The sequence below is a fragment of the Jatropha curcas genome, chromosome 7, assembly GCF_041381405.1.
Source record: "Jatropha curcas cultivar XTBG-Jc1 chromosome 7, XTBG_Jcur_1.0, whole genome shotgun sequence".
Lineage (NCBI taxonomy): Eukaryota > Viridiplantae > Streptophyta > Magnoliopsida > Malpighiales > Euphorbiaceae > Jatropha > Jatropha curcas.
In genome coordinates, this window is record NC_143157.1 from 1,283,669 (window position 1) to 1,289,873 (window position 6,205).

The window sequence follows — 6,205 nt, forward strand, 5'->3', positions numbered from 1 at the left end:
GAAGTGGACTTACTTGAATGAAACAAAAAGATCAAAGTATAAGGAGTAGGACTTACTTGCACTAAAATATAAAGTTTAGGTATTAAAATGTAACATATGGAAAATATAGGTACTATTTGGTAATTTTTAACACACAATCAAAGATAAATTTGGACTACACGAGACTTCCATTTTAGTTTGCCTTCTTCATTTTCTTCATCTTCATCTTCAATGTCTTCTTCATCTTCATCTTCCTCTTCATCTCCTTTCATCTTTCTCTTCATCTCCTTCCTTTCTCCATCCATTTTCATGTGATTTAAACACTAAATTCAACCTAGAACTCTATCCAAGTAAGTAGCCCTTCTTGATTTTCATACTTTTGTGATATTTTAGATGATTTCTAAGAGTTATTATGTATAGGAGAGGGGAACTCAAAGTTGGAAGAAAAGGAAGCTAAGAAGAGGATTTAAAGCTCTTTTGGTTGAAGGTTTGATATCTCTTTTAGTTTTTCACATTTTCTTGCATGAAAACTTGTGTAGTGTGTTGATAATGAAAACATATATTGCTGAATGTTGAATTAGAGGTCTGTAAATGGTGATAAAGCATGGGATGAATTGAATGAATGAAGTAGATATTGATTTCATGCTGAACCCAGTTTGTTGGACCATTGACCAGTAACTTCACCCTGATTTTGACTCTATTTAACGATGGAATTAGGAAGTGGTATAGAAGAGTTATTTGTTCCTCTATGTTTTATCTGTCCATGAGTTTTTGAATCACCTAATTTGGAGTTATAAATTGAGAGATATGACCAAAATAGTACAGACTGTGCAAGCTGGAAATCAACAGTCTGGACGGACTGGAAGTTGCTCATTTCGGTAAATATTTGCCTACCTTACCAATGTAATTAAGAGATGTGGTAGAAGACAAATTTGTAGCCTAATGTGTTAGCTAACCATAGAAGGCAGAATCACCTAAATTGGAGTTATATATTGAGATCTGTGACCAAAATAGTATAACTTGTGCAGGCTGGAACCCAACAGCAGGGCAGACTGACAGTTGCTACTTGAGCTCAATGTTTGACTACCTTACCAACGTAATTAAGAGATGTGGTAGAAGACAAATTTGTAGCCTAATGTGTTAGCTAACCATAGAATGTAGAATCACCTAAATTGGAGTTATAAATTGAGAGATATGACCAAAATAGTATAAACTGGGCAGGCTGGAAACCAACAGCAGGGCAGACTGGCAGTTGCTACTTGAGCTCAATATGTGACTACCTTGCCAACGTAATTAAGAGATGTGATAGAAGAAAACTTTGTACCTTAAGATGTTAGCTAACCATAGAATTTAGAATAACCTAAATTGGACGTATACAGAAAGAGTTATGATAGGATTTGTGAAACATGTACAGGCTGTCTGGCAGATTTCAAGAACACATTAGAAATGATGTTGGAATGCATATGTAGATTCATTCACCCGAAAATTATTACTGCATTTTACCTTCTAAGTGAACTTAATTCAAACTAAGAATTTCCTTAATCTGAATGGTAAAATGTAGTTCAATAAATATTAGTAAGAATTGCATCGCGGGTGCAATAGCTAGAGTATTTCCATGCAAGTTACTTTATACATTATCAATGGTATGCATTATTCCTCATTAGATATTTTCTAAATAATTCTTGTATTATCACAATACACATAATATGCTCCATTAAGGTTAGGCAAAAACCACGTAGATAAGACTATGTCGCGACATAGGATAGCAGATCTGCACCCCATACAGTTTGGTACTCCAGCTACAGGCTGTTGAGTGGATATGATTTATATACGGGCCATAACAGCCCAGCCATACAGTATTCATCCAGTTTCATACAGTTCATACAGTTTTTCTTATCACTTTGGTTTCACTATAACCTTATGGAGCCATGCAGTTATGTGATTTATTATTTATAAAGTATACGATGGTTAATAAAAGTTGCAAAATTTATACAGCATCATGAACAGCAGGTAAAATCATGAAAGTATAATGATATGTGTGCTTATATGTTTATTGTTTTATTTCTTATTAAATTGAGATATCCACTGAGCATTATTTGCTCAGCGAGTTATTTATTTAACTCGTAGGTTTCGAGACTGGACCGTAGAGAATCAGCTTACAACTGCTGCAGTTCATCTGTGGAAGACTCAGTCTTCAGGGTAGCTACTCATTTGGATATTTTGATTCTGTCTATCCTTATCATGGCATGTACAGGGCACACAGTTGGGCCCATTTCATTTTGAAAATTAGTATCATGTCTTGTAAAAATATTAAGTACATATCTATATTTTCCTAATGTAAAAAGCAACAGCTTGACATCATAATCAGCATACAACATGATATTAGCATGAAAGGACATAGGTTCAACCAGATTGTAGCGTCTCAGCTCGGTTCATTTGAGTTAACGGGTGGACCGGGAAGGGATGTTACAAATTTTGGTATCAGAGCACTAGTTTAGTTCCTCGGGCTTAAATGCATATGTCATTATAGTGTACATGCCATGACTACCCTGATGAACTAAGCTGTTGTTATTTTTATAGGAGGATGTCACAGGAAGGTGAAAGCGAGTCACACGCCTCCAGAGCTGTGGAGGGTGAGGCTCCAGTAGCACCAGGTCAAGAGGTGCTGTTAAAGCAACTTGCAGATACGTTTAGACAGATTGCAGGGGTGGTACCTCAGGCATCAGTAGTAGTAGACAGAGAAAGAAAGTCCCCACTAGAAAAGCTTAGAAAATATGGTGCAAAAGAATTCAGAGCTAGCAAGGATGACAATCCCGAAACAGCTGAGTATTGGTTAGATGGTACTTTAAGAGTCCTGGAGCAATTACAGTGTACACTAGAGGACAAGTTGATTTGTGCCACGTCATTACTGATAGAGGAGGCATACACATGGTGGACTACTGTTCAACAGAGAGTACCAGCAGAGCAGCGTACCTGGCAATTCTTTTTGGATGAATTCAAGAAAAAGTTCATCACAGAGGCTTATCTTGATGCTAGAAGGAAGGAATTCTTATACCTGAGACAGAACAGAATGTCAGTTGCAGAATACGAAAGAGAATTCAACCAGATCTCACTTATGAAGAAGAACCAGTTCAGATCCTAGCCAGAGAAATTAAAGAATTGTGAAACAAGAAAATAGCATTGGTCAAAGTTCTTTGGAGGAATCATAAAACAGAAGAAGCAACTTGGGAATCTGAAGAAATCATGCGACAACAGTATCCGCATTTGTTCACAACAGGTAAACTTCGGGACGAAGTTTTTTATTTAGAAGGGTAGAACTGTAACATCCTACTGAATCGAATCGTTGCATAGAGTCGAGTCGAGTTGGGCCGAACAAGAACCCAGTTCGAGCCATTTAAATCCAGAGTGGGGTAGAATGGGATGTAACTTAAATAAGTAAAAGAAGTGGACTTACTTGAATGAAACAAAAAGATCAAAGTATAAGGAGTAGGACTTACTTGCACTAAAATATAAAGTTTAGGTATTAAAATGTAACATATGGAAAATATAGGTACTATTTGGTAATTTTTAACACACAATCAAAGATAAATTTGGACTACACGAGACTTCCATTTCAGTTTGCCTTCTTCATTTTCTTCATCTTCATCTTCAACGTCTTCTTCATCTTCATCTTCCTCTTCATCTCCTTTCATCTTTCTCTTCATCTCCTTCCTTTCTCCATCCATTTTCATGTGATTTAAACACTAAATTCAACCTAGAACTCTATCCAAGTAAGTAGCCCTTCTTGATTTTCATACTTTTGTGATATTTTAGATGATTTCTAAGAGTTATTATGTATAGGAGAGGGGAACTCAAAGTTGGAAGAAAAGGAAGCTAAGAAGAGGATTTAAAGCTCTTTTGGTTGAAGGTTTGATATCTCTTTTAGTTTTTCACATTTTCTTGCATGAAAACTTGTGTAGTGTGTTGATAATGAAAACATATATTGCTGAATGTTGAATTAGAGGTCTGTAAATGGTGATAAAGCATGGGATGAATTGAATGAATGAAGTAGATATTGATTTCATGCTGAACCCAGTTTGTTGGACCATTGACCAGTAACTTCACCCTGATTTTGACTCTATTTAACGATGGAATTAGGAAGTGGTATAGAAGAGTTATTTGTTCCTCTATGTTTTATCTGTCCATGAGTTTTTGAATCACCTAATTTGGAGTTATAAATTGAGAGATATGACCAAAATAGTACAGACTGTACAGGCTGGAAATCAACAGTCTGGACGGACTGGAAGTTGCTCATTTCGGTAAATATTTGCCTACCTTACCAACGTAATTAAGAGATGTGGTAGAAGACAAATTTGTAGCCTAATGTGTTAGCTAACCATAGAAGGCAGAATCACCTAAATTGGAGTTATATATTGAGATCTGTGACCAAAATAGTATAACTTGTGCAGGCTGGAACCCAACAGCAGGGCAGACTGACAGTTGCTACTTGAGCTCAATGTTTGACTACCTTACCAACGTAATTAAGAGATTTGGTAGAAGAAAAATTTGTAGCCTAATGTGTTAGCTAACCATAGAATGTAGAATCACCTAAATTGGAGTTATAAATTGAGAGATATGACCAAAATAGTATAAACTGGGCAGGCTGGAAACCAACAGCAGGGCAGACTGGCAGTTGCTACTTGAGCTCAATATGTGACTACCTTGCCAACGTAATTAAGAGATGTGATAGAAGAAAACTTTGTACCTTAAGATGTTAGCTAACCATAGAATTTAGAATAACCTAAATTGGACGTATACAGAAAGAGTTATGATAGGATTTGTGAAACATGTACAGGCTGTCTAGCAGATTTCAAGAACACATTAGAAATGATGTTGGAATGCATATGTAGATTCATTCACCCGAAAATTATTACTGCATTTTACCTTCTAAGTGAACTTAATTCAAACTAAGAATTTCCTTAATCTGAATGGTAAAATGTAGTTCAATAAATATTAGTAAGAATTGCATCGTGGGTGCAATAGCTAGAGTATTTCCATGCAAGTTACTTTATACATTATCAATGGTATGCATTATTCCTCATTAGATATTTTCTAAATAATTCTTGTATTATCACAATACACATAATATGCTCCATTAAGGTTAGGCAGAAACCACGTAGATAAGACTATGTCGCGACATAGGATAGCAGATCTGCACCCCATACAGTTTGGTACTCCAGCTACAGGCTGTTGAGTGGATATGATTTATATACGGGCCATAACAGCCCAGCCATACAGTATTCATCCAGTTTCATACAGTTCATACAGTTTTTCTTATCACTTTGGTTTCACTATAACCTTATGGAGCCATGCAGTTATGTGATTTATTATTTATAAAGTATACGATGGTTAATAAAAGTTGCAAAATTTATACAGCATCATGAACAGCAGGTAAAATCATGAAAGTATAATGATATGTGTGCTTATATGTTTATTGTTTTATTTCTTATTAAATTGAGATATCCACTGAGCATTATTTGCTCAGCGAGTTATTTATTTAACTCGTAGGTTTCGAGACTGGACCGTAGAGAATCAGCTTACAACTGCTGCAGTTCATCTGTGGAAGACTCAGTCTTCAGGGTAGCTACTCATTTGGATATTTTGATTCTGTCTATCCTTATCATGGCATGTACAGGGCACACAGTTGGGCCCATTTCATTTTGAAAATTAGTATCATGTCTTGTAAAAATATTAAGTACATATCTATATTTTCCTAATGTAAAAAGCAACAGCTTGACATCATAATCAGCATACAACATGATATTAGCATGAAAGGACATAGGTTCAACCAGATTGTAGCGTCTCAGCTCGGTTCATTTGAGTTAACGGGTGGACCGGGAAGGGATGTTACAATATAAGAGCCTAAAACATATATTTCTTTCATTAATTCCCAATATTTCTCATGAAACTTATTCTTCGTTTATTATAATCAAAGTAATCATAAATTCTTATTTAAAATTCAAATAAATCATGAAACTCATACTTTGTCATAAGTAACTTAACATAGAGATTTTATGTCATAAAAGTCAAATTTTCATATGTAATACACATGCTCATCAACCAACTCCATGATATCATTTCTTAAACATATATAAGCATACTATTATGCTAAGCATACATATTTCAAGGCAATTTCTCCAATATCCTCATAATTCAAGTCATAGGAACTAAAAGCAACACATATATG

General features: G+C 35.4%; 2 long non-coding RNA genes across 2 annotated transcripts; both read left to right on the forward strand.

Annotated features, from left to right (window-relative positions):
• The first annotated feature begins 212 nt into the window (after window positions 1-212).
• Window positions 213-2,343, forward strand: LOC149494530 (uncharacterized). Its single transcript, XR_016321808.1, has 3 exons — window positions 213-329; window positions 400-466; window positions 2,107-2,343. It is a non-coding gene; the product is annotated as an uncharacterized LOC149494530 (long non-coding RNA).
• Window positions 2,344-3,335: 992 nt separating this feature from the next.
• LOC149494531 (uncharacterized) lies at window positions 3,336-5,763 on the forward strand. The gene is made up of 3 exons (XR_016321804.1): window positions 3,336-3,749; window positions 3,820-3,886; window positions 5,527-5,763. It is a non-coding gene; the product is annotated as an uncharacterized LOC149494531 (long non-coding RNA).
• The last annotated feature ends 442 nt before the right edge of the window (window positions 5,764-6,205 follow it).